At 42.3% G+C, this 27,862-nt stretch overlaps 1 long non-coding RNA gene across 1 annotated transcript; it reads right to left on the bottom strand.

The window, feature by feature from the left end:
* LOC133368299 (uncharacterized) lies at nt 1–27,432 on the bottom strand. Its single transcript, XR_009758622.1, has 3 exons — nt 27,334–27,432; nt 3,932–4,043; nt 1–95 (listed from the first exon to the last, which is right to left on the bottom strand). It is a non-coding gene; the product is annotated as an uncharacterized LOC133368299 (long non-coding RNA).
* Nucleotides 27,433–27,862: the final 430 nt, after the last annotated feature.

Here is a 27,862-nt window from a genome sequence, read left to right as displayed (position 1 = left end):
TGTCCCTCCTTTGAAGTCTTACAGAGAGAGGTCAGCTGACTTAGCACCACCTGTGTCCAGTGTGTTGGTCTGCTGACTTGTTCACTACTTGTTGGCTATAAAACAAACAAGGCAGAAGCAACCAGGATTCATTGATTTATTCATCTTATTCTTAGGAGGATAAGAGAGGAGGAGATGAAACCCCAGACTCAAACTATCGTCCTGCAGGCAATGCTGGGTCACTAAAGTCCCAGCATAGCCTAGTCCCAGGCTATGGTCTGAAGGCATATAAGACCAGTTCCTTGATGAAGCTAAGCAAGGTCACGTCTGGTCAGTGTCTGGATGAGAGACCGCCTGGGAACCATATGTAAGCCACCTTGGGTTTCAATCATGAAAAGAAAGGCGGGGTATAAATGTAATAAATAAATAATAATAAATAAAGAAGGTGCACAACCGTGTTTGGACTATGCTTGAAGGGCTTTTTCCATAGCCACTGAGACTTTGGCAGCATGACTGTGTAACTGTTCTATCACTTCTCAGTTAAGCTGGATAATTGCATAGAGGCTTATGATTTCATCTGTTTAGGCTCTGAGTGGGCAATGATTAATATTTCTGCCTGCTGTCTGTTGAGCCTGGAATAAAACGATGTTTCTTCAGTCACAACTGTGTTCATTGTTCACAAGATCCAAAAGACCTTCTGTTCAGGTTTAGCTACCCTGGGGCAGCTCTTAATTTTTAAAGCAACAAGAACAACAAAAAGAATTATGATCCAACCGGAGTGGGCACCCATTACACAAGCAAGGGCCAGTGAACGTGTAGTGACTTGCCCATCTACACCATCACATTATCTGGCTGATGAAATCTGGGTTACCCACTGTCCAATGAGAGAACTGGCTGACCCACCCAGTGCTCTAAAACTGTTGGGCAGGGGTGACAATGGGACCCTGTGCAGCAGGAAGGGTGAAGGGGAAGAGGAATGGAACCAAACAGGGCTAGGCAAAAGAGATTCTTCTTTAGACACATCCATTGAGGGGGGATGGATGCACCTTAGATGCACATTGAATTTCCTCTGTGGTCTTCTTATTGATTCACTCCCTTTCCCCCACAAGTCTCCACTGCTGGCAAAATCAACTGTGGGTGCAGGCTATGCAATCTGCATACTGGGGCTCAAGTCATGAACAAATGATATAACAACATCCTTTTTCAAATGTTCTGTTTGTATCCTCTCCACACATATTGTTTAGCATGGGGTGCCAAACCAAGGGTGGGGCAAAACATCTTCTTAACCAGATACACAGTGTAGGATTCCCATTAACATTTTTCATAAGAAAGGAAACATGCCATATAGGCTGATAATTAATGCCAGTTATTGCTCCTGTCACCTCAGTATAGCATCCGGCAGTGTTCCGGTTCTCCCAGCCAAATTCCATCTATCAGATGAATTTCCAGCCACCTCCTGTGAATGGTGTATCACCACAAGCTAATGACAAAAGCTTACTATATGAAGAGCAAGCATGGACCACCAGGCTGGGTTTTCCTCATTTTTTCACTTAGCTCATTCAAATAATATCACAGCAGGAAATGGCAGGAATGTCAATTTTATACTGGCAAATTCTTTATGTAAGAAAGGTTCTTTTAGGTCAGTAATTTGAACAGAGACAGCTAAATACTGGGATGTTTTATGGAAGCAAGATAGTAAATGTTTCCTGTGTGCTCTCAGTAAATGCCAAGGGCACTGAACGCAGTCCCTGCTCTTGCCAATATAACAGACTAGATAACTGTTACCCATTAGAAGAGCCTGCAGGCATGTTACTAAGGAGAGTATTTGCCTAATTGAGCCATAAATGACTTTTAAAAAATGTTTTCTGCTTCTGACAGGGTCATAGGAAATACTAAAAGTGAATTAGGGGCTAATAGGAGTGGAACATTCACGATAGGCCTGTTATCAGTTTGGTGAGAAATGATGGCATGGATGCAATATTAGAAGTAGAATATTGGCTGTAGTTATATGAGACTCATATTTGTGTAATATCAAATATCAGCTCTGTTTAACTGTTATCTTTATATGCGACTGAATTATTATTAAGAATTCTCAGTAAACTCTTTTGCATATCTGTCATGATAAAAAAGAAACCTGCTCCTTACATCTTGTGCTAGGAAATCTTTTCTATTCTTAGTCTTGAGGGATTCGAGATGACTAGGAGACTCCACTTGGAGTATGTGTTGAGCCCCAGCTCTCTCACGAGGCCCAGGGAGGGGGAAGGCATGAGTTTCAGGTTCCACAGCAGTCAGAAGGAGCTGAGGATCCAGGAGTTGTTGAGTCTCCTCAAGAACTTGGGGAAGGGAGTGAGTTTGACTTCATGCCAGTTCCCACGGATGGCGATGCCTCTGAAGAGGACGGAGCGCAGCCCCCAGACATGCCAGAAGAGCAGTTGGGCGATGCTTCAGAGCGCGTATTGACTCCCCCTTTACCAAGTGGCTCTCAGGATGCTTCAAACACATCTCCTCCCCCTGACCTCGAGCCTGTTGCTAAGGAGCCGGTTCTTTCGGATGAGCCGTTGGAAGCACGCCCCCCCTTCACCTCGCTCTCGATGCCACGAGAAACTGATAGGGCAGAGGCAGGGCTTGCGAAGGAGTCAGAGATTACGGTCCCAGACTTTTCCTACTTAAGACTGCAGCTCTCAGGTTTGGGTGCTGAGTCAACTTACTCCATACACTGCAGAGCATGTGTAGAGTTTAGTTAGGGAATTGTAGTGTGTTAGCATAGGAAGTTCTATGAAGCGAACTGCCTTTGATGTATCCATTACTTTAATAAAAGAAGAATTGCATTCACCTTCGTCTCCGACTCATGGCTCTCGCCCTGATCAGGACAGTATGCCAGGAGGAAAAGAACAGTGTGGGAGACAGGCCAGGATGAAGCATGTGGTGGAAGAATATGGGCCAAGGAGAAAAGCTCCCACTCAAATAACGGAAGCATCTTGTGCCTCTATGGGATGGCAGCACCATTGTCTGCCACACTGGAATCTTACGTTAAGGGGTTCCTTTGTATCCACACCCATTAGCATGATAAGGCACCCCAGAATCTTGGTATAATTTCCATATCTGACCTTAATTGTTGTATATTCTCAGATCACATCTGACCGTAATTGTTGTATATTCTGCCCTTCTCAAAGGCATTTTTATAATGAGCACAGCTACTTGTTATTCATTCTCTAAATACCAAATGCTGAAGACAAGCCATAGGGGAGGACTGTTGCCTTCATGCTCTGCTTGTGAGCTTCCTGGAGGCATTTGATTAGCTACTGTGGGAGTAGATCAGGGCTTGGGAACCTGTGGCCAGAGTGTCTGTGGGGAAAGGACATAAGGGGGCCCCTTGCCTCCCTGGAATTCTAAATGTAATGGGGGGTAGAATGGGTTGCATAAACCTTGCCCTCCCCTCAGGATGACCTTTGCAGATACTCTTGCCTATGCCCTTCAGATGTTGATGAACTCCAGCTCCCATCAGCCCCAGCCAGTAAAACCAATGGACAGGGGTAAAGGGAATTGTGGCTTAGCAACATCTGGAGGACTATTCCTGTCTGATCCATAAGAGCTCTTTTTATTTTGCCTGATTCATCCCAGCTGATTCTCTAGTAAATTCTTTGTTGAAAGAAAGAAAAGAGTCCTTTTTATTTACTGTTTTTCCCCCAAACACTGACAAATGCATTCAGGCACATAATATATTGATTCTATTTAGAAATCAAGTGAAAGTTTCCTCAGAGTCCATTTGGAACATTCATCTGCCTGGTATGCTAAAGATGGGCTCATTTCTGTACCTATGGAACCCAAGAGAATTTAGTAGCATTGTTGTCTAGGTAATGGACTGGGAATTGATTTGCAGGTAGATGAGCTGGAGGTGACCACAATATGAACATGAGCCCACTCAAGAAATAAAGCTGCCAATAAAGCTTACCAACTGGCTATTCCGTTTTCATCGGCCCTCTAGAGATGCTTGGAATAAACCAAATTGCATTGAAGGGTTTGTTAGAATTAAAGATCATCTTCTTGTGCATTTCTCCTGGTACCTGAAATGTGCAAGTAATTAAATGAAATGTATGAAACCAAGTTCCTAAGGCAGCTATTGAGCACTCAAGGACTGCGTTTCATCATAAATGAGTGTTGTCTTTCCAGTGCTTTTGATGGAATTAATGCCACTAAATTACACAGCTTTACTCACCAGCACACAGCATGCAAGAGAATTGTCAAAACAGTAAAAAAACAATATCTCCAAGCTCACTGCCAAATGCAAAATAGCATGGATTTTAATCTAGCACAAAAGAAAATGACAAATATCTGCTATTTTGCAAGCATAGATTTTGGAGGGGAGGAGAAAAATGCATTTTGGGGGGAAGACAATATGGAAACCTGAGCTACAGCATAGAGACACAAAACTGTTTTGAGATCTTGATATGATGCCTACAAAAAACAAGTCATCATGTTTGGCTGTGAAAAATACAGAAATGTAGTTTTCTCCCTTGGATAAAATATCAGGAATGTTAAATTAGTTGCCAGGCAATGAGATTTCTTATCAGGCAGCACAGACAACAACATAATCATGCTGAATCAAAATAATCTTTATTATATGAGAAATAGCATTGAAATTTGACCTGTTTTAGTTTAATGGAAATCTAATAGGATATAGGTCCAGGGAAAGAGCTTTGGCACAGTTCTCAAATCAGCAAACATCTACTTAGCTTGTATCATATGACTGGATTATTAATCAGAAAATTAAGCACATGCTTGACCTGTGATATGGTTAGTAGATTATTGAATAGTGGTCACAATTCCCACAACTCTGAATTCTGCTTGTAGTAAAAAGGGTACTTTGCCCTCACCCAGCTATGATGAAGTTAGGATTGCTGCTGCTCTGGCTCCCCTCTCATCCAGTACCATCTCTGGTCCACTTCCCTTCCTTCTTTTTAACACTGATTGACAGGCCACACTTTTCCTTCTGTTTCTAGTCAAAATAGAAAGTGTCTGGAGAAGCACTGGACTGTATTCTTCTCCTACCATCACAATTCTTGTTCTGGTTGTCTCATTTAGGATGTCTAATTTAAATCATGTTGCCTCAGTTGAGGTGCATTGGTGCTGCTGTGCAATTTTGTTTTACACTTTTAAAAGACTAGGAATAACTATGATATGGTATGGCATTGTGGATTTATGTAGGTATGATAATGAAGCAACAGCACTTGCGTGGTCTTATATACTTCGTGCTGTGGTGCAGTTGTGAGCAAAATATATGCAATCTACATCAATGTGCTAAATAAACCAAGAGTATCTGGATTAAAATTAATGGGGCAAGTACCAAAAGGAATGTTGTGCTTGGAGTCTACTACCAACCACCCAATCAAGGAGAAGATGAGAATGTAACTTTTGAAAAGCAAATTGCCAATGTTTTGAGGAGGCATGATGTAGTAGTAATGGGGGATTTCAATTATCCCTATATCTGTTAGGACAAATTCTGCCAAACATGGCCCCTCCAAGAAATTTCTGACTTGTGTTGCAGATAACTTCCTCCTACAGAAAGTAGAGAAAGCAACCAGAGGATCAGCTATCCTGGACTTGATTCTAACCAACAGAGATGATTTGGTGGATGAAGTGGCAGTTATGGGAACTCTGGGGGAAAGCGACCACACCATACTTGAATTCTTGATTTTAACAGAAGCAAAAGTTGAGAGTAGCCATACACGCACCCTGGACTTCAGGAAAGCTGATTTTAATAAACTCAGAACAATTGTAAGTATGGTTCCATGGCAAGCGACCCTAAGGAGAAAAGGAGTCCAAGATGGGTGGGAGTTTCTAAAAAAGGAAATTCTAAAAGTGCAATGGCAAGCAATTCCAACAAGGAAAAAACAGGGGAAACAGCAGAAGAAGCCAATGTGGCTTCACAAAAAGCTTAGAGAGGACCTGAAAACAAAAAAGGACACATACAGGAAGTGGAAAGAAGGCCAGGCCACAAAGGAAGAGTACAGGCAGGTATCACGGAATTGCCAGGATGGTGTCAGGAAGGCTAAAGCTGAGAATGAGCTGAGGCGAGGGATGCTAAAAGCAACAAAAAAGCTTTCTTTGGGTATGACCATAATAAAAGACACAGAAAAGAAATGGTGGCACAGCTACTCAATGAGGATGGCAAAATGATAACAGATGACAAAGAAAAGGCAGAGTGCTCAATTCCTACTTTGGCTCAGTCTTCTCCCAAAAAAGCGTCTATGACCCTCCTGGGAAACATGAAGTAGAAGGTTCAGGATTGGAGCTTAAGATTGATAGACAGATGGTCAAGGAATACCTAATCACTTTGAATGAGTTCAAATCAGCAGGGCCTAGTGCTGAATAGAGGGGAACTAGTACTTCACGCGATTTGGAAATCGGGCCTTCTTGGGCCTTCTTGAAGTGCGGAGACCAGAACTGGACTCAGTGTTCAAGATGAGGCCTAACTAGTGCTGAAGGATGGCTGTGTTTCAGTTCTCATATTGTTTCAGAAAGTGCAAATTTGACAGATTCGACTTGAAATGTGAACTTAATCAAAATGCTCATCCATCCCTAGATGAGACCACAAAACCAGCAATCATACTTTGGGTTGAATTGCACAATCAGATAACAATGGTTATTAGGATGACAACTTTATGTCGACTCCAAAAGTATGTTACACTAAAATGGGCGGGAAACCTCCAGGTCTTTCCATCTGGCCCTTAGAAGTCTTCCCAGGGCATAGGCCTCACTGGCTCTGCTTCACACCCAGGAACGTGCCCTTGAATTCTGCTAAAATATGAATAACATTAATTTCAAAGGGGATTATTTTCAAAAATTTCTTCCTGTCAAACTTGTGTGTCATATTCACTTCTTATCCTAAGAGATGGTTGAGGATCTTAGTCAGCAAATAATATTATCTTATTTTCTATCACTTCCAGAAAGCGAGGCTCACTAGAACATTAATAAATGATACATTTTGCATTTCAGAAAATATTTTTTTTAAAGCATCAGTTTGAAATCCCACAGCTGTGCTGGATCTTTCCTTGTTTGCTACCCATTTATCATCTTTACTGGTTCAGATCCATAGTTTAGTCCAATTTCAATTCCATTCACTGAAAAATGCAAACAGCCCATTTTGCCTTCACGGTAACTGGCACACCCAGGAAGTCTTGCAATGGGGCAGCCTTTCCCAACCAGTGTGCCTCCAGTTGTTGTTGAACCACAACTCCCATCAGTCTCAGCCAGCATTGCCAATGGTCAGGAAAGATGGGAATTGTGGTCCAACAACATCTGGAGGCACACTGGTTGGGAAAGGCTGCAATGGGGTATTAGCAAAGGAAACCTTCTGGGGGGCCTGCATTTGCTTAGCCAGATTGGCCAGCAAACCAAGGAGAGGCGTGCAGGCAGCCAGTGTCCTCTTCCAGGCCTTATGCTGCTGCTGGAGGACATGAAAACACTTATTCAAGGAGCAGTGGACTGTGTACAGGCAGCCTGAGCCTTCAGAAGCCATCCTGGGCTCTGGCTTGCTTGCTCTGCTTCCACCTTGAGGCACCTTCACCTGGTCCTCCACCAAGGGGCCTGCTGGGAAATGTAGTTCCTCCGCTCTTAGCAGCAGCCCTATCTTCCAGATCTACTAGGAAGGAGGTAGCCTTGGATCCAGTGGAACCAAGGCCCTTCATTCATTTTGGAGGCCGAAGGATTGGGGGCAACTTGGAATCAATCGGAGGAGGATTCTTTTAAAAAAAGCCAGAACTATCAGCATGGCAGAAAAAAAAATGTATGTCCACCCCCTACCCCACCATCTCTCACTGGCAGATGTGAGCCAGTAGGTGTTTGAAAATCTACCACTTCACACTAGGGATGGGTTCTGTGGGCCAGTGATGGTTCAAAAGCATTCCATTGACCTAACAGGCTGGTATTGATTTGAGTTCGTTCTTTGTCTGCTAGCTGCTGCTTTTATTGATCTGTTTTCCCTCTCACAAAAATATTGATATTAATATCAATATTTTGAAAGAAAATATCAATGAAATTTTAATTCTTAATATCAATATTTTAGTGGTGGATTTTTAAAAAAAATCTGTTTTTGAAAATAGCTGTGGAAAATTGCCGCATAAAAATCTGATCCACAACTATAGAGAATAAGCGAATTAAAGAAAAAATTGGTACCACATCCAAATTGGGTAGAATTCTAGCGCATCTCTACTTCACACATAGTTCCCCTTCACCCCATCCCATTGTTTATACTGATATCAATCCATCTATCTATCAGTTCAGAAAGTTAATAGAATTATGTGTGTATGTAAAACGTGTCTCAGAAGATTTGCTCGAGAGATTAGTTCTCCCCTCCCCAGCAACTCAACTCATATTGGTTAGCTAATTCTGAAAGGAAATATTTGCCATCAGTTGGCTGGTTTAGTTTTAATTTCATTTTATACATGACAGGATTTTCACAGAGTGGATTTTAGACATGTAAAAGTAATCTTATCGTCTTGGGTTGATATGGTGGCATTTATCATGCCATTTGTATAGCAAAGAGACTTGAGATAATTAGGTTTCAGTGTCTACTAGGCCATTTCCTCATTTTGGAAATCTCACTAGAGAAAATGTATATAGATTTTTGTAGGAACCTTTAATACTGTGACCTTTTCAACAGTCTTTTGAATGTCAAAAGCAGTTCAGTCTTATTGTAATGTGACATTTGTGTCCTGGAATTTTAAATTTGGGTACACTTGAGAAAAATGTTTAGAAATGCATATTTTTAGAGAAAATGCATTTAGAAATACATATTTAAATGTCATTTTTCCTGCAGATTTTTTTAAAATTACAGATTAATGTGCAAAGAGGATGGAACAGGTTTATGGATGACGATGTACTGAAGTGAGACAGTTTGGAAACAGGCTGCTTACTCTGTCCCTAAGGTGCACAGCAGGGCCAGGGCCAGTGCATTCGGCGCCCCCCTGCAAATTATAAATTGGCGCCCTTACCTTTTATAATATTTTTTGTTCATTTTTCAATTCAAATGTTAGTAAATTATTATTAATTTTTCTGAACGTTTTAAAAAAGATTTCCAGGTGTATTGCGCCTTCCTGCTATGCTTACCTTGCTTACCATTTTATCCTAAAGATCCAGTTGGCACCGATGTTGTTAAGTTTTCAGTGCCAGCTGATGACTTCAGTTTGCATCCAACAATGGAAATGGAAATAGACTCCGTTCAAGTCGATCCTGACTTATGGCGACCCTATGAACAGGGTTTTCATGGTAAGCGGTATTCAGAGGGGTTTACCATTGCCTTCCTCTGAGGCTGAGAGGCAGTGACTGCCCCAAGGTCACCCAGTAAGTTTCATGGCTGTGTGGGGATTCAAAGCCTGGTCTCCCAGGTCATAGTCCAGTACCTTAACCACTACACTACACTAGTCCTACAAAAAATATACTCATTGAAATTAATGGGCACAACTAATATAGGTCTATCAATTTTAAGGACTCTACTCCAAGTAGAACTTAGCTAGATACAACCCTTTCCCTTTCTTGTCAGACTTTTTGAGTGATCTGAGTAACTGGTCTGTGTTATATGCAAACAGATGGCTGGATTTTAGTGATTTGCTGCTGTTTTGTCAACTCATGATAGTTGCAATATTTCAAGCCATGCAGAAGCCATGGGGCAGGGTTTACATTTTTAAATATATATATAAAATAAAGTGTGACTACATTCAAAAGAGACTGCCAGATTCATCCTTCTAAGGGTGCCTTCTCAACACAGCAAAAGCAACACCTGTTCCCTCTTCCAAAACCAACAGCCATCCTTTTCCACCCATGCATCCCAGTTTAAAGTTGCAAAGATATTCTTATAAGCCTCACTCAGCAGAGAAAAAGATCGTTCAGGCTTATGCTATTCTGCCCAGTGCACTACACACTGATAGTGCTATACTGTATTTCCAAATACAGGTTTCTAAAACAACGTCTGAATACCATTTAGATTTGCAGGGCGGTTATAGCCCTGATGCTCAAAACTCTTCTGTGCAACCTGCCTGCATTCCACAAAGCTTTGGGGAGAGCTCTCTGTCTTCTTTCCTTCCTCTACATTCAGTGTGAGGAACCTTTGGCCTTCCAAGTGTTGCTGAACTAGAACTCCCATCACCCCTGGTCATTGGCTCTAGAGTCCCTCCTGTGCACCCCACTTCCAAAAGCATCACACCACCTGTGACAGGCCACTCAACAGGATCCTTTGCGCAAGGAAGACCAGTGAAGTTAACAGGGTGCCTCTGAACATAGGCAAGGCCCTTCACAGCACCACTGAGCAAGTCAGCCAGGAACAACACTTTTGGACAGGCTGCCATTTCCCATATCCTCAGACAGACAGACACCGACCCCTTCCAGAAACTCTTGCTCCTTAATCTTACGTCTGTGGGGGAACAGGTTACAGTTATTCAGGGTAGAGGGCCCACTCCACATGCTCAGAGGCGCCTTCCTTAGCAAGTGGATAGCCAGGTTATTTTGAATGCCTCGCGGGGCACAGATTAAGCAACACACACCTCCCCCTCCCTCTTGAGCATTCTTTTCCCTCCCCGGCGCCCCTGCAGGCGCAACCTCAATGGAGCGGACGGGCCTCAAACTTTCGCTTCTTTGTGTGCTGGGGATACTTTCCCTCAGCTTCGGAGTGCAAAATCCCAACGGGCGTCTCGGGTGGCATTTTCTCTTTCCTCCCCCAGGAGTGAAGTAGGTGTGGAGTCGGCGGCCGCAGCAGCAAAACGAAGCCTCCTCTCCTCTCCAAGCACCAGGGGCACCGCATGCTTGCAGAGCTGGCAGACAAACAAGCGCCCCGCCTCCGGCGCCCCTCAAGCATTGCGCCCTTGTGCCATGCCTACCTTGCTTACCATGTTACGCCGGCCCTGATGAACAGTGTGTGTTCCTGATACAGCGAATCACACCTGTCCCTGGGCAACCACACTGTATGAACTAAATAGTTTCTCTATAGTTCTTAGTTTATAACAGGACTACTACTTAATTAAATAACCAATCTACAGTGTTCTTTTGTGCAATGTAAAACTAGACTGGGTCTTAATTACCTAATTAAGGATGAAAGTGACATTTAGGTAAAACCTGACAAGGTCAATGTACTAAGATGTCTGTAGAGAGAAAAAATAACATGTTATTTCAAGAGAAAAAATGGCCACACAAAAAAGCTGTGGACATAAAATCATTTTTTTAATGCCCCTAATCCTGTCTCCTGAAAATGCTTCCCATTAAGCCAAATCCTTCCTATTAGGTGACATGTTAAAGAGCAAGCAGGACATTGAAACTACTGGTGACATTTTGAAACTATTTTTTTCTGTTAAATTTCCATGTCAGCCATTAACTAAAACATTTATGCTAATACAACCAGAAAAAAAATGCAATGAAGAAAGGTGGCGGTGGGAAGCATATGCACAAATTTTCCAATCTTTCATTTTGTGGAATGACATTCAATGAAGCAGTTCTATAATCTCCAGTTCATGTCCTCAACGAAATTGAAATCAAAGCATGTGTAACAAAATTATTCACATTCATTATTTTGTAAAGTGTCATGTACATTAATGTAGCTGAACAAATAAATAAAATGCAGCTGTGTTTAGAATATATTAGTCACTGTCATTTTGTTAGGCATCTTCTGAATTTATTATCCTGATAAAGGATATGAATACTAGTTTAAGAACATGTAAAAGTACAGGCTTTGAAAGTCTGAGGAGATGAATTAACCAACTTGTCTGTAATGTGTACATTTCATGATACAGATGTTTACTTCGGTGTTGATGGAAAATTGCATCTCTTCAGTAAGCAGGTTTTCCATCATTTACCCCTGTGTAAATTAGAGGAAGCCAATATAGTGTCCTCCAGATGTTGGTGTACCTGTCACCCCTAGTCAGCATGGCCAATGGTCAGGGATGATGGCACAACTTTTGGAGGGCACCCCTTGGCTCCCCCGGTGTATTCTCAATCAAGATTTGTTTTTAGAAGTGAGGTTCCACTATAAAATGTTGCAAGGCATTCTTGGAGTATAGATGTTGCCTGTGGCTGAGGATGGATGGAGAAAACAAAGGGTGGTATTCAATGCTAGTTCTGATTAGAATAAACCTACTGAAGTTAATGGACATGACTAACTTAGATTTCAGTGGGCTTACTCCAAGTAGGACTTAGTTGAGTTCAACCCAAAAGTCAGAATCAAATACAGGTGTCTTTTTCCCTTTTGTTTTTGAATATTTAAAAGTGTAACATCTGTGTGCAGGTCAATGGAGCATGAGGCTTCTCCACTCAATAAAATGATTGACTTTGCCTGGGATGAGTGGGAAATGCAATAATAAGAAATATAATAAGCCACCCTCTTCTAGCCACAGCCCCTTCCAATCTGCAGCAGAGAGAATGAAATAATACTTGCTTTGGAATTTGCATTAGCAGGGTTATTTTTTAAATATTTCACACTAAATAAATAACTAAATTAGAAACTCTTTCCCTTGCTGTTCATTTGTAGATTTATGTTTGGAGATGGATAAAATGATTACTAAATGTGGCTTCAATAAAATCTTAGCTTTCTCTATCAGCACTCACAGTCTAACCTTTGGAAATAAAGGGAACAAGTTGGGCTTGCAATACAATGTTGTAGTGTCACATGCTCATGTTCAGTGTACTCCATTCCATCCCCCTTTCCACCGGCTTTCTATCAGTCATTCCCCACAGACAGTTACCATTGAGTGACCTCTGAGAATGCTCAGTTCTCACAGACCTGCCTTTTGGCTTCCTTCTCCTTAGGGATCCCCCAACGTTATTGTACTATGTAAAAAATGTTGGTTCCCCAAACCTTCTGATACCTCCTCTTTGTGCATGGATTGTGTCATTTTGGAGATGTTAAAGATTACACATATGCCTTTTTCAAGGTTGTACAAATTGTACATAGTCTTTGATAAATAAACATGCCTTGAAGATTGCCTTGAACTTTGCTGGGCAATTCATTCCTATTGTATGCTTAGTTTGAGTCAAACCATAAGAGTCATTCTGAATTTTAAAAATGTCAAGCAGTTGTAGCACACTTTGTCTCTACAATGCAACTAGCAGAACTCTGCTGGATCAGGAAACTTTAACCAGATAGCCATGTGCACTGCAATCATTCCATTATGAAGAGGTGGTATGGGGATGCACGCTGCTCATATTGTGCCTGCCCTGCTTTTCTATTTGCTGAGGGGGGAAGAAGCAATCCATAGGACTAGCTCAGTCTTACAGGTGAATCAAACAACTGTGAGTGGTAAGCCATGTTCAAACCTTGGCTTCTGCTCATGGTTTGCCTGGAGAGAAACAAACCATGACTTCTGGTTCACATGTAACACTTGTATCTTCTGAACTTGTGGAAGATGCAACAGCTGCTGCTGTTGTCACTTGCAGCATCAGAAAAAAATAAAACTGGGGCAGAGGGGAGGACAAGCTAAGCTGCTGTCACTGCTAATGGTGAAGTCTAGGCCTCAGAAGATGTTTGGAAAATTTCACATTCTTCTAGAGAAATTTGGTGAAATTCTCTCTTCCCCAATTTCTCTGCTCACAAAGAGGGTGAAGAATTTCAAGAAGCTATTTTTGCACAGCTCTGGAATCACTAATCTGGTTTGTATTTGAATGTCTGACAGACATGCAACTATCCTTTGTTTTCTGCTTGGTATGCAAGTACTCGTTAAGTACTTAACAAGTTAGCTTGGAATAACCAACTAATGCTGCTAAGAATAGAATAAATTGGGGTAACCAATGTGGTGCCCTCCAGATATTATTGGACTACAACTGCCATCATCATTCACCACTGGCCATGCTGCTTGGGGCTGATGGGAACTGTAGTCCACAACAACTGGAGAGCACTGCATTGGCTACCACTGAAATAAGCAGATAATGCTGTCAATATAGGGTTCTTCTTAGAAAGTCTTTCTCAGAAACTGTTCATGTTTTAAAAACCTTACATTTGGGATTTTCAGGGATGGATAGCAAGCTAAATAAAAATATTTTCACACAGTAATCTCATGATCCTTTACTAGGGAGGGAGGAGGAATGAACTCCAAACCCAAATCATTTACAACTTTTAAAGAATTTGAGTTATTCTCTTCTGTTCAGCATGCTGATGGTTAGTTCTGTTGCTCCCAGAAATATGGCCATTTCTAAATGCACATATCAAAAGTCATTAAAAGTAAAACAACCAAACTAGTTTAAATGGACAAATGCAATAAAATACATCAACTCCATTATCCAATTATGCCATCTTTGTACCTTCTATGTTATCATGCATTACTCTTTTTTGAGTTCCACATTAATCTTTTCAGCTGTTGTTGAAATTAGATATCATCTTCCACTGCCATTATCCCTCCTCCCCACCACCTGATCAGTCCTCCCTGACAGCTTCCCTAATTAATTTAATTTACCTGTTCTTAATACAATGAAATTCCCAGGTCTGTTCTGCCTTTTGCCTCTGTCTTTGGCTTGATTTTGCCTGTATCTTTTGCCTCTAAATTTCTTGATCCCATAGTCTTGACTTTGGAGAGTGTTTCCATGCACTCCTAGGGCAATTAATTCACTTTCATTTTGCCATTAGGGAGCACTGCCAATGGATATTTACAATTTTATAGAGGGAAAGCTTGTTTTGTTAGTTTAAGGAAAAAAACTTAAAGCACTCTGCTTCAGGTTAGGTTAAAATACACTACAAATAGAAACTTTCCCCATCATGATTGTGCATTAACTACAATTTATTGAAAACTGAAAATGCACTCACATAAACAACAATCTGGGCTACTTGCAGATTCAATTAAGCTGGTATTTGCTGCTGTCGTCTTGCAGAAAACATTTGTCCTCTCCAGGCAAAAAGCCCATGTCCCCCTAGCAAATGCTCATGGGAAAACTCAATAGACAGGTGTTCATCAAGAGCCCATGAACATATCTGCAATGTTTTGAAAATCCTTTGTAATTTTCAAAGCTGTGTAATTTGTCTATTTTTATAATACCAAGATATTCTGGAAGGAAATTTGTTCTAAGTTAGTAACTGCAGAGTTGGGCAAGAACAGGAAATGAGTTGTTTCCAAAGAGCCCACTAAATTTAAAAAAGAAATGGGGTGGGTGAGGAATCCATTAAGTATCACAAAATGCCATGAAGTACTTGCTGCTGGTGGAATTGGCAGTGCATAGCATTACAAGAAGAGAGTTCTGTCCACATTGGAGGTGCTTCCAACGAAATAGCAAGGTAGCCATTGTGGATCGACATAAATAAAAGAATGCATACAGTCCCAAGGAAGAGTGTGAGCCAGGCTGTTTTGAAGCAGTGAAGGGGGGCTGAGAGCACTTTTCTTAGTTGGCTTGGCTGCACTCTCCTCTCACCCAAGGTGGGCTCAAGACATTTTCCTGCCTGAGCCACGGGACAACATGGTGTCCATGCCACTAGACTGGAAGCTGAATCTTACTTCTAAACTGGCTATGGGACAGCATCTTCTACCTCACCTGGGCATAGCAGGCTAGCTTAGGAGTGTGGATGGTAAGCCACAGGACACACAGTGGTGTCCTTCAACACATTGCCAATGCTCCCTGGCCCCCAGCATCTTCAGCCTGATGTGGGTGCTCATTCTATCTGATAGTAAGACTGGCCCTGCTTTCCCCCTCCAACCCTCAGACTGCAGTACCAATAGAGATTGCAGGTGAATTCCAACAAGAATGAGCGATCTTCCATAGAAAATAAACATCTCTGCACCCTGAAATCTAGTTTACAGGGAAAGAGGTTTCAGACTATCATTCTCCCAACCATGCTTTTTTTTTTTTAATCTGTAGGGAACCTTTTTGTATGAAGAAGCATTCAGGGACTTTTAAAACTTATGTACCATTTAATGCCCATATGGCTTTGAAGCAGTTTACAAGACATAGGGTTGCATCCAATGCTAGTCCTACTTAGAGTAGACCCATTGAAATTAATGACCCTCAGTCATGTTGTTTCATTTCAATGGGTCTACTCTGAGTAGGATTAGTATTGGATGCAGCCCATAAAAACCATTGCACAACACTGATAAAATAGAGAGGGCAGTGTTCAACTAAATTCTTGCACTAGTGCAAGGAATAGCATGAATGCAATGCAATTTTCCTCATCTCTCGTCCCTTCACACATCCTGCACCATCCCCAAACCTGTTCCAGAGGGTTCTGAAACCCCCAGAACAGATGTAGGGGGTGTGGAGGGGGAGGAGAGGAGGACAACATTCTCTTGTGGAAGGAGAAATTCTTGCTCTGATGGTACATTTGCCTTAGTTCTATTTTGAATACAACCCAGCCCCAGATTAATTAAAAAATACATCATAATTAACATACACAATAAAACAATCCCATTAAAACATTAAAATATAAACAACTGTGATTAAAATGTGTAATAAACAATCCCATTATAACAACAATTCAGTCAAAGCAGCCATTAAAACAGGAAACTCTCGTGGTCAAGAGATCTAGGGAACACCTGTGTAAAATTGTGCGTCTTCAAAAGCAGATGGAATGCCAGTACACATGGGGCCTCAGATTTCAGCAGTGCCCCCAGCAAAAAAGCCCACCTCCGCATCACCTCAAACATGAGGCTCCACTTGCCTTCTGAGGTGTATAGCACAGACACAAGATTGTCATCATAGTGATAACTGGGTCCCAGGGAATTGAGGTGAGATGGGGTGAAAGGGGAAACTGTGACATCATGGCTGGGTTGATTTGTCAGGGTGTTTTGAGGCTGGTGGTGGGGAACTATGTATAAAGGGGATGCATTTACTCCCCAATGTTAGGCAAGAAGGATATTCAGTAAAAGCTGATTGTACATTTTCCAGTCCACTTTTGTGCACCAGCCATTCAGAGATTCTGGATGTTCTAACTATAATATCAATGTAACTCCCTTATGAAGTATAATAAAGGTGTGATATCATGGCCAGCACTACTGTGAGCAGTAGGGCTCTGTGTCTCATTGCTATATCAATTTATGTATCACTGTGCAAATTATCTGGAATCTCTTCCATCCACTTTTCCATACTTACACAAATAATCAGGGATTGTCTGTTTGATTCTAAACCACCTTACTAACCATCCCTGCATAGCTATTTATTATTCTTGTTCTTGTTTTTATTCTTATTATGCCACAAATCAATACCCTGACGCACATAGATGTAGGGTAAATGAACTACTCACATGCATCTCCCTGAGTAGATGATTGTTGCCTCTAGCTTTGACACTAGTGCTGATCAACCTTTGGGGAGGAAGAAAGGGGAGTGGAAGGTGATCACAGCTATTAAGTTGACCCATAGTTGAAGGATGTGCATGCAGACTCAGTCCAGCAAGGATCAATATGCAAGCAGTCATACTGGTTCTGGTCTTCCCGCCTCCAAAACCCCCCTCAATAGATTAGAAACAGGTGTCTTGTTTAAAAAGGGGTTTTGTCTGTAAGTCATTTGGGATTTTTGCTTGGCAGAAAGCTATCTCCTAAATAATGGGATATTAAATTTAAAATTATGCATAAAGTTACAATTCACTGAGCAGGGGACAAATTACCCCCCCCCCCAAAAAAAATCCTTGCTGAAAACACAACTTTCTCATGAGAAAATTCTGTTAGGAAAGGAGGAGGATGTAACTTTTATAATTCTTGCCACGTTTCAAGAAATGCAAAACAACTAGGCTATGCCTGAGACAAATTTACTGATACCATATATAAAGCTCAATCCTACAGAGTAAGGGTGGAAATTTGTGGCCCTTCAGGTATTATTGGACTACAGTTCCCATGATCTCTTACCTGATCATTGTCTGGGGCTGATGAGAGTTGTAGTCCAACAACATCTGGCGGGCCACATGTTCTCATTACTGCCGTAGAGTCCTGTACATGTATATGTTTAACTGGCCCACCTTCTGTGTATTGTGTAGACTCTGATCAGCGTTTTGCAGATCACTTGCTACAAGAAGGTAAGAAGGAGTTACCTGGTAGCTAATAGTTCAAATTTGTTTTGGAAGACCTGTTCAATATATGCAGGAGTAGTGCACACATAAATATTTTTATATCAGACAGATGAGATGTGAAAAGGCATTATCAGTTCATATTTAAAAGTGTTGATATGCATCTTTCTTGCTTGCAGCAAGGCAGTTTTGCAAATCAGTATTCTCAGAGGACAATGGCATGTTCATTTACTTTTCTAATACATTTTAGCCTGGCTCACATCTCTTTCCTTACAAAGTAAAAAAAATCAGCTTCCCTGAGGTGAATAAAATGTATACAGAAAATTAACAATCTAAGTATGTTTTGAATACGTACAATTTAAATGACAGATGTTGGAAAAGATGTTTTTTTGTCTGGGACAGTCTGTCTGGAACAATTATATCTGGATAGATATCTACAGCTACTGTATATCAATATCTATATTTTTTCTAGGGTAATTTTATGACACCTTATTTAGGAGGTTGTAAAATAGCAAACTTTAAAAAAGAGTTAAAATTCCTTACCCCCATCATTAAAAGGAAGGGCATCACAAGGCATCAGATATGTAAGGGGAGGCTTACTAAAACTAAGCTCACAAGACTCACTGGTGTTACGGGAACTATGAAGAAGAAACCTCTTGGATTCTGGCACTCAATGCTTACTGACTGGTGGGCACTGGCTGCTGGTGCCCATTGGAAGAACAAACAGTAGGTAGACTGTCAATGATGGGCACAGCCAATTAATTCCAGTTTTGTCTCTGTCCTCCTCCCTGCTGCATTTTATAAGGACAACACTGAGACTACGGAGGAGGAAGCTGACAGCCAGGGCCACTCCCTGGACTTGTTGTGAGTAAGAAGGCAGGCAGGACTGGTGGCGGCTGAGGGCAATGGCAGCTGAGGGCAGACTGAGGTTAGTGGGGCAGCATCTCATTTGCTCAAATGGACCAGTCTCCACTGCTGGCGGAGGTAGGTGGGATGCTGCTCATTTTTATTGGCATACCAGATGTATGGGAGAACACAAGCAAGGTAAGTGGTGTCACTATACTGAAGTTTTGAGACAGGATGGGTGCACCAGGAAACAGTAAGTTTCTCAGTTCTCACCTAAGTATCAGTTAAGCTTCAATGAGGAGATAAGTACTAGAGAGTTCTGGTGCAAATCAGCCCTTTAACAAAGCTGTGTCTTAGTTTACCCACTGCCAATGTCTCGTGTCTTATTCCGGGATGCGTATGCAGCATTACCTCAAGCTTGGTGATACTTTATAATTGTGGGCACAAACATTTGAAAATTACGCAGATTTAAGTCGCATGGATTTCAATGGGAGAGTTAGCACGTAGTGAAGACTCTTAAATAAGTGGATGTTGAAAGTGTTATCACTCTAGATGGATTGTGCAAGATAATGATCTCATCTTACTTGGGCATGTTAAGGGACTTGCTGGAGTGCACCATCTATTGGAAAATGTGTTGACAGCACAAAAATACCAATAGCTTCTGTTTTGCCAAAGGCAAGAAAGTTCAGGAGAATGTCAAAGGCAATGAAATAAAATTGTGAAGGAGAGTTATTGCTTCATTTCAGATAGAAGCTAATGGTTTATGGCAGGCAAGGCAATAAACAGATAAAGCAACTAATGAGTGCAGTTATCTCACATTCTCCTTTCAGTCATTGGGAGCTCCAGACAAGCAACAACAGAGAGATCCCAGCTGGCCAATACGCAGCCTATGTCTGTGCTGAAGCTCCTTGAGCAGGAGTTAGGGAGCCTTATTTACACTCAAAAGAGTCCCTGGACCTGGGTGCAGATTTGCACCTGTGACTTTAACTAGCTATACTTGTGGGGATGTTTTTTTTAATTTGGGTCTCATGCTTTTGTCTTTGTTTATCAATTCTGTTGGTCAGTGTCCTTGGGCTTTGTAGCATGATTCATTGCACCTGCCTTGAAGGCCACGTTCCTAGGCTTTAGCAGTGAGAGAAAACATCTTCACTTACGAACGACTGGCATCCACTGTCTATTTTTGCCAATTAAGGGCCTCTCTTACCTCATCCGTGTCATATAAACAAAGCTTCTCAGATTTATTTACTATTGTATTCTACGTAGGCAGTGTTAGAGAAAGCAAGCCAACAAGGCCCACTGGCTGGAATGCAGGGGTGTAGAGACAGGAGCATAGGACAGAGGAATTGAGCGCCATCCTACCCCTCCTCATACATCGAGATGTCTTGTGGTCATTTTCCTGTACAGCATCTAAACAGAAACCTGCATATTTTCCCTCTATAAGAGAATGGCTTAATAAGAGGTATGTATAGAAGATACTATAATTAACTAATTATAGTAGAGAAAATATATCCATTAGATACCTTATGTTTAACTTGGGTCCCTTTAGAAGCTACTAAACACCATGATTTGAATAACCTTGAGATATATTTACTGTGACACTTCAATGGATTTAAGTTTCACTGTTGCATAATTTAAGTTTTTATGATTTTGAGATCTTGCTGTTTGGTGACATTAATGCATAATTTTATACAGGATCCATATTAGCTTGAAAGTTGAGTTATTTATTTTTATTTTAATATTAAAAAGAGTAATAAGCACAAAAAGAAAAAAACTTTGGATAAATTCTTTATTATTAAGAAGCCAAAAGAAAGTTTTTAAAAGTGTATATAAAGGACCCCAGTCCTACCACTCCAGTGGAGTACTCATAGGGTATAACAGAGTCCTGTTCCCCCCAGGGAATATACATGGGCACATATGCAGGCGTCATAACAAGGTGTTATAGAGAATGGGCTGCTGCTGTGTGCTTGAAACACCCAACCTCTACTCCTTGTTCAAGAGCCATGGAATCTGAGCATGTGGTCATTGACTAGCTGTGGAGGAGTGGCTTGATAGGAATGTGTGGGAAATTAGGGATGGAAGAATCTGTAAGTTTTAGTTCTCTCCATTTCTCAGTTTCTAATCTTAAATTTGGTTCTCCGCATTTCTGCAGCAATTTGCAAATTTTGTTTTTTAAAAATCCTCATGTAAATTCTTTAGCATTTTAGTGAGAATTTCTCTTAATAAATACAGTTTTGTATGCAGTTTTGACTAATGTACACATTTTTGCAAGCAATTTAGTTTAACAAAATGGAATTTTATATGTTATTTTCACCAATATAGTTTAACAATGGAATTTTATATGTTATTTTCACCAATATAGTCATATGGCGCACATTTCCCCCAAATATGTGCATTTTTGTAAACACTGTTTGGCGGCAGAACTGCACCACAACATTTAGATAAGTGAGAATTTCAAAGGGTGGCTGTTTTGGTTCTCATATTGTTTCTCAAAGTGTGAATTTGATAAATTTGGCTTTCAATGCAAATTGAATCGAATTTCTCCCCCATCCCTAAGGGAAATACACACTGTCATGGCCCGACTGTTATGAAACCAGACTTCGGAGTCTACAAGACCCAAGGCTGGGGTAGTGAGGCCTGAGCTGGGATATTCACATATGCTGTCCCCAAATTGGCAACCCCAAATTGGCTGCTTGCCTAGGTACCACGCTTACCCATGACCATCACACAGGAAACCCCAGAAAGGTGAAGAAGTGTTCATCTTTAAGCTAGAGGGCTAACCCTTAAGATCTAATCTCTTCAAGCCAAGGGGATAAAGCTGGGGAAAGGAAGGGACGATGGGAAGAAAAGACTTGTAAGGTCTTTGCCCTGGTGGGGTGTTCATGGAATTATCCATGGTCCTCCAGCCACAGGCCTCATGTTGTTGCCTTGACCCTGTGTGTACCTGATATGGTTGGGTCTGAACATATCATGGACTCTGATTATTTGTAGCTTCCTGGTGCAAAAAGTGAATACACACCATGAAAAAAGGGAGAAATAGGACTCTGTGATGACTTATGGAGGAATGGGGAACCTCTGACCTCTCTTTCTGGCCTCTTGGGATTCTCCCCAGGCCATATCCCCTCTCCAGACACATCCTCTATCCCCAGGCCATATCCCTCTCAAGCCTTGCTTCACACCTTCCTTGAGTATTTTTGCCTGGCTAAAATGTGTCCTTGAACCCTGATAATTACTCTTTCTTGCTTGGCTGGAGGATAGAGAGGTGCACATTTGTGTGTGAAAACTAGCCTCCTGCAGAAAGGTAAAATTTATATTAATTGCTCTGCCTACATTTGCCTCTGGTCCTGCCCATCACTGGCATATGACCCTTGGACTGAACAAGATTCCCTGTCCCTATGAGAATCCTTCAATATGTAGGCACTGCATCCCTGGTGGGATTGGACTGAGTCCTTGGGTTTTTACTATAAATCTTAAATAGTATACTTAAGGCTTAACAAAAGTAATGGTGTTTACAGTGACAAATAAATGTTTCTGTACCAATCCAATGACTTTATTGCACATGAGGGAATTCTAATGTTCATATTAAGTTGGAACAAGCGAGGGTTGCTCGGTTCCTTTCTCTTTGCTTGTTTTTTATTAAAAAATTCCACCAGTCAAGAACAAAGAAAAAGGAAGGCAACAAGATTGTAGCAACTGAAATAGCAAAGCATGTCGGCATCTTATCTGGAATTTTGTTACTGTAAAACATCAAGAACAAAGCCCATATCTTGACAAACAATCAATTTGCCTTCCCTCACTCACCCTTACAAAATATATTCATCTCACCACCTGAAAGATAATGTCCCTTGCTTTATTGTAACCAATCCATTATAGATGAAGAATCTATTTTTTCCAAAATTGAGTCAGATTCTAAATACTTTCTAATCTTCAACTTGTACTGTTTGAAGTAACTAAGAACAGAGCAGCACTTGATCTTCCCAAGGTCTATCACTGGTTTACTTTCATCTGGAATGGCTATGCATGTCTCCAGTGCCCCCCTACCTGACAGGTGGATGCCTACTCCCCAAAGGCCCCCAAAGATCCAATGATTCATCAGCCAAGGCAGGTGCAGCCAGCCTGCTTAGCATAGGTAAACATGCAGGAAGGGGTAGGGCTTCCAGGCAAGGGATGGAAATAGTGGGGAAAATTTAAATCCCCTCTGTTTCTCCTACAGGGCTGGGCAGAGAGTGAACATGAAAGGATCCTGAAATGGGGAAAGACTGAGAGCGAATCATAGGAGAGAGAAAAAGGGATGGTATTCCTCCACATGGTGTTGGAGAATATCCTTCTCATTTGCTTTGAAGTGGTGGGATCTTACTCATATAAAGTGGGATTTTAAATAGAAATCCATTGCAACAACAAACAAACACTTTTTTAGGGTGTATGTTTCTGTGGACTTCAGTCCACTTCCTTAGATGATGTGGAGCCCCAGGTCTTTCAAGGGAATCAAGGAAGGGGGCTGGAGGAGCTTCAGCCCCCTCAGCTAGAGCAGCAAGGGGCAGAGCCTGAGACATTCAAGGACACTGGGGGAGGGAGTGTACTTGAGACTGGGCCAGTTCCGACGGACAGCCCTCCTGCTGAAGAAGACGCACCAACAGAACCGTTGGGGGAATCTCTGGCTCACGTGCCAATTTCAACCCCCCTGGATCCCCCTCTTGACACTGCAAATGCTTCCCTGCCTCCTGACCTCCAGCGGGCACCTATCCAGTCGGTATTGTCAGATGAGCCGTCGGAGGCACGCCCTCTCTCACCCTACGCCAGACGTCATGAGAAGAGTGCTGGTCAGAGGGAGGTTCTTCGAAGGAGGGAGAGATTACGAGCGAAGACCTTTCCTATTTAAGCTTGCGCTCCCCCCCAACTGGGGTGCTGAGTCAACTTTCTTCATATGCTGCAGAGTATGCTTAGTAGCTTAGATAGGGCTTGCAGTGAGTTAGTTAGTCGAGTTAATGAAGCGTGCTGCCTTTGATGTTTCAATTACCTTAATAAAACAAGAATTACTTTCACCCTTGTCTCTGTCTCATGCCTCACACTCTGGACAGGACAGATGCATGATGTGTTATCCTGAGTTGCTAGTATATATACAGATGGTTGGGAGGGGAAATTGTAAACAGTGAGGTCAGAAAGTACAGACAGCGGGTTGTATCCAGTTCTATCTATGCATGAGTAGAATGGACTTTCACTTAGACAATGGGACTTCAATTTCCTCTCCACTCTTGCATCCCTCCACATACCCTCATCACTTACTCCAAAGGGTTTGATGACCCCCCCCAAGCAGATTCTGGGGGCCCACAGGCTATTCCAGGGAAGAGGAGAGGAAGGTGAAGTCCTGTTGCACAGGCAGAAGTTTGCTCATGCAACACTGGGTTATGATCATTGACAATTATGTTATTAACAAGCATCATTCACAAAGCAGTATAGGTGTGCAGCTCACCAGCCCAGCCAAATGTGAAGCCATGTGTTCCTGTACTCTGCCTCCACATCTGCTGTGGTGACTGTCACTAATCTCAGAGTCACTGCGAAGAGCAAGCATGGTGGTGATGCTGCAATTCTGATCAGGATTGCAGAGAGTGCAAAGGTTACCTCTCTCACTCCACCACCAGGGTCCTGATTGGGCTTAGCTATGCAATGTCAAACTATGTGAAAAATATCATGTCTAGCTTGACCCTCAGGCTACATAGTCTCCTGAGTAAGAAAGATAGCCATCAATTATGTTCCTCCTTGCCTCCACTGCTTCAATGGCAGCAGCCATATGAATGGTGCGAGTACCACTGTAAGGGTAATTTGTGTTTTTGTTCTTTTTCTGACATTATGATGCTCTTACTCCACTTCACACACAACTTCTAAGTCTCTCAAAAAATCCAGGTCTTTCCAATTCCCAAAAATTGATGGGAAAACTGGATGGGGTGGGAAAACTAGACTGTCCCTTCACTGCCTAAAAAGGGGGAAGGAGAGACCCTCAGAAACTTGCTAGGTAGATAATTTTCTTATCTCTTTGCAATAGTCTTTGAGAGAAAGGTATTGAGTTTGCCAAGTTAGATTATGATCCACCTATACATAATGGCTTAATTATAATTCACTAATATACTATTCCAGAATGCTGTGCAAATGTTTTGTATGAGCCTATTCTACAGGAGCTAAAGCTGTTGCAGCAAAGTCAGGTCAAGTCTTTCTATAATGGCTAGAGAAGAGAATAAAGCAGATTTAATAAATAAATAATAATAAATAAAATTTTATTTGTGAGTCGCCTATCTGGCCGAATTAACGGCCACTCTAGGCGACGTACAATTTCACAGTAAAATACAATAAAAGCCAATGAGGACCACAACAATAATTAATAATACCAATATTAAAAGCTAACCCACCCCAGAGGTCCCGTAGGCCTGCCTGAACAGCCAGGTCTTTAAGGCCCGGCAGAAACCTATTAAGGAAGGGGCATGGTGAAGGTCAAAAGGAAGGGAGTTCCAGAGGGCGGGGGCCACAATCGAGAATGCCCTCTCTCTGGTCTGCACCAGCCTTGCTATCTTAACTGGTGGGACTGAGAGAAGGTCTTGTGTGGCTGATCTCGTTAGGTGGCATAATTGGTGATGCTGGAGGCGCTCCTTCAGATAAACTGGGCCGAAACCATGTAGGGCTTTAAAGGTCACAACCAACACCTTGATTGGGCCCGGTAAACAACTGGTAGCCAGTGTAGATCTATTAACACCAGAGTGATATGATCACAGCGACGGCTGTTCTTAATCAAACGTGCCGCCGCATTCTGTATCAGTTGTAATTTCCGGACCGTTTTCAAGGGTAACCCCACGTAGAGCGCATTACAGTAGTCTAAGCGGGAGAAGACCAGGGCATGTATCACCCGTGGGAGCAAATGGGCAGGAAGGTAGGGTTGTAGCCTCCTTATCAGATATAATTAATACCAAGCTGCCTGGCTCACTGCCGAAACCTGAGCCTCCATGGACAGCTGGGAGTCAAGAATGACCCCGAGGCTGCGGACCTGGTCTTTTAAGGGTAATCTTACCCCATTGAACACCAGGTCTATATCCCCCAACATGCTCCTATCTCCCACGAGCAACACCTCGGTCTTGTCGGGATTTAGTTTCAGCCTATTCCTTCCCATCCATCCACTTACGGATTCCAGGCACTTGGACATGGTATCCACAGCCAACTCTGGTGAGGACTTAAACGAGAGATAGAGCTGAGTGTCATCCGCATATTGGTGGCACCGCAGCCCAAATCTCCTGATGATGGCCCCCAGTGGCTTTACATAGATGTTGAATAGCATGGGGGAGAGGATAGAACCTTGTGGCACTCCACAATTGAGAGGCCAAGGGTCTGAGACCTCATCCCCCATTGCCACCCATTGGCATCTGTCTGAGAGATAGGAACGGAGCCACCATAAAACAGTACCCCCTATTCCTAATCCTTCCAAGCGATCTAAAAGGATACCGTGGTCAACGGTATCGAAGGCCGCTGAGAGATCCAGGAGGACGAGGAAGGTATATTCTCCCCTATCCAACGCCCTCCTCATATCATCCACCAGGGCGACCAAGGCTGTTTCAGTTCCATGTCCAGTCCTGAAACCCGACTGGAATGGATCTAGATAATCTGCTTCATCCAAGTGTGTCTGTAACTGTTTGGCTACCACTCGCTCAATCACCTTGCCCAGAAATGGTAAATTAGAGACTGGGCGGAAGTTATTCAACTCTTGGGGATCCAAAGAGGACTTTTTCAAGATGGGCTTTATAACTGCCTCCTTGAGGGCTAATGGCATTGCATCCTCTTCCAAGGATGCATTTACTATTGCCTTGATCCCTTTGCTCAGTCTCTCTTTGCAGCTCATAATGAGCCACGAGGGGCAAGGATCCAGCAGACAGGTGGTTGGCTTCACAGCAGAGATCACCTTGTCCACTTCCTCAGAGGGAAGAGGCTGAAACCGATCCCACCGGACCAGAATGCAACTGGCCGGCTCTGGCTCACTTCCTGTCTCCACGGCGTACGGAATCGTGCTCTTCAGATGCTCGATTTTATCGGCAAAGTGTTTAGCAAATGTGTCACAGGAGGCTTTAGAATGCTCCAAGGGTTCCTGAGCAACTGGACTGACCAGATTTCGGACCACTTGGAAGGCTCCGCAATCTACCACTTTTTGGTGCTTCTGATGTTTTTTGCTGTGTGTTATTCTGCTGCCCTGCTGCTTTAAATTATCAACCTTGTGAGCGTCACCTGAGGAGAGTGTAAGTTAGGAATTTTATCTTAATTGCACTCTGTTTTGGACGTAATTGTGAGAACACTACCGAGCGGCCTTGAAGATCATATTGCAGCCTGGGATTTGAGTTTCAACTTGCTCGCAAGCCAAAGCAGCTTAGAGCTGTGTTTGCAACTGAGAAGAAATTGAAAAGCAATTGCAACTGAAAGCGCTTTAAAAGGAGCATTACAAGGAGTATCTCAAGTGATGGACAATACTTTTAGTCATAACAACAACTACATAGCATTTGAGAAATAAGACAATATAAGTTGTTACCCACCTTTTGACTGTTGAACTATTCTTGTCCTCTGAAGTAAACACTGCCGGTGAATATCTGTGAGAAAATATCTGTGAGAAACTTTTCTGTAAGCCTGTATTTTATCATCTATGACTCAGCAATTCTGAGTGGAAGAGGAAGCCAACTTAATATTACCCAACAAGAGAACTGACACAGGACAGCTGTGTTGTTTTACGGCTTCAGCTGATATTGGCTCACCATTACAGCTTCAGGCCTTAAGAGATATCACCATCTACAGTTATTCCAGAACATCTGTAAAGAGAGATACCCAGCAAATAACATCTATATATGAGAGATACAGCTAGTGGATATTAATCATCTAATTGGAACCGCTAAAATTGCTCTGTTTTTGGCTTCTCCACGACTGGCCAGGCTGATACGAATATTGTGTCATCATATTTAGAGCAGCACAGGCCCCTAAAGACAGCTGCCACACCATGAATTGAATCTGGTGGTGGCCAGGAAGAAGGAGACATCTCCAGCAGGCGCTACACAGGAATTTCCATCTACT

This window comes from Rhineura floridana, chromosome 1 (assembly GCF_030035675.1).
Source record: "Rhineura floridana isolate rRhiFlo1 chromosome 1, rRhiFlo1.hap2, whole genome shotgun sequence".
Classification (NCBI taxonomy): Eukaryota; Metazoa; Chordata; class Lepidosauria; order Squamata; family Rhineuridae; genus Rhineura; species Rhineura floridana.
Note: the sequence above shows the minus strand (reverse complement) of the source record. Positions and strands in the feature narration are given on the sequence as shown.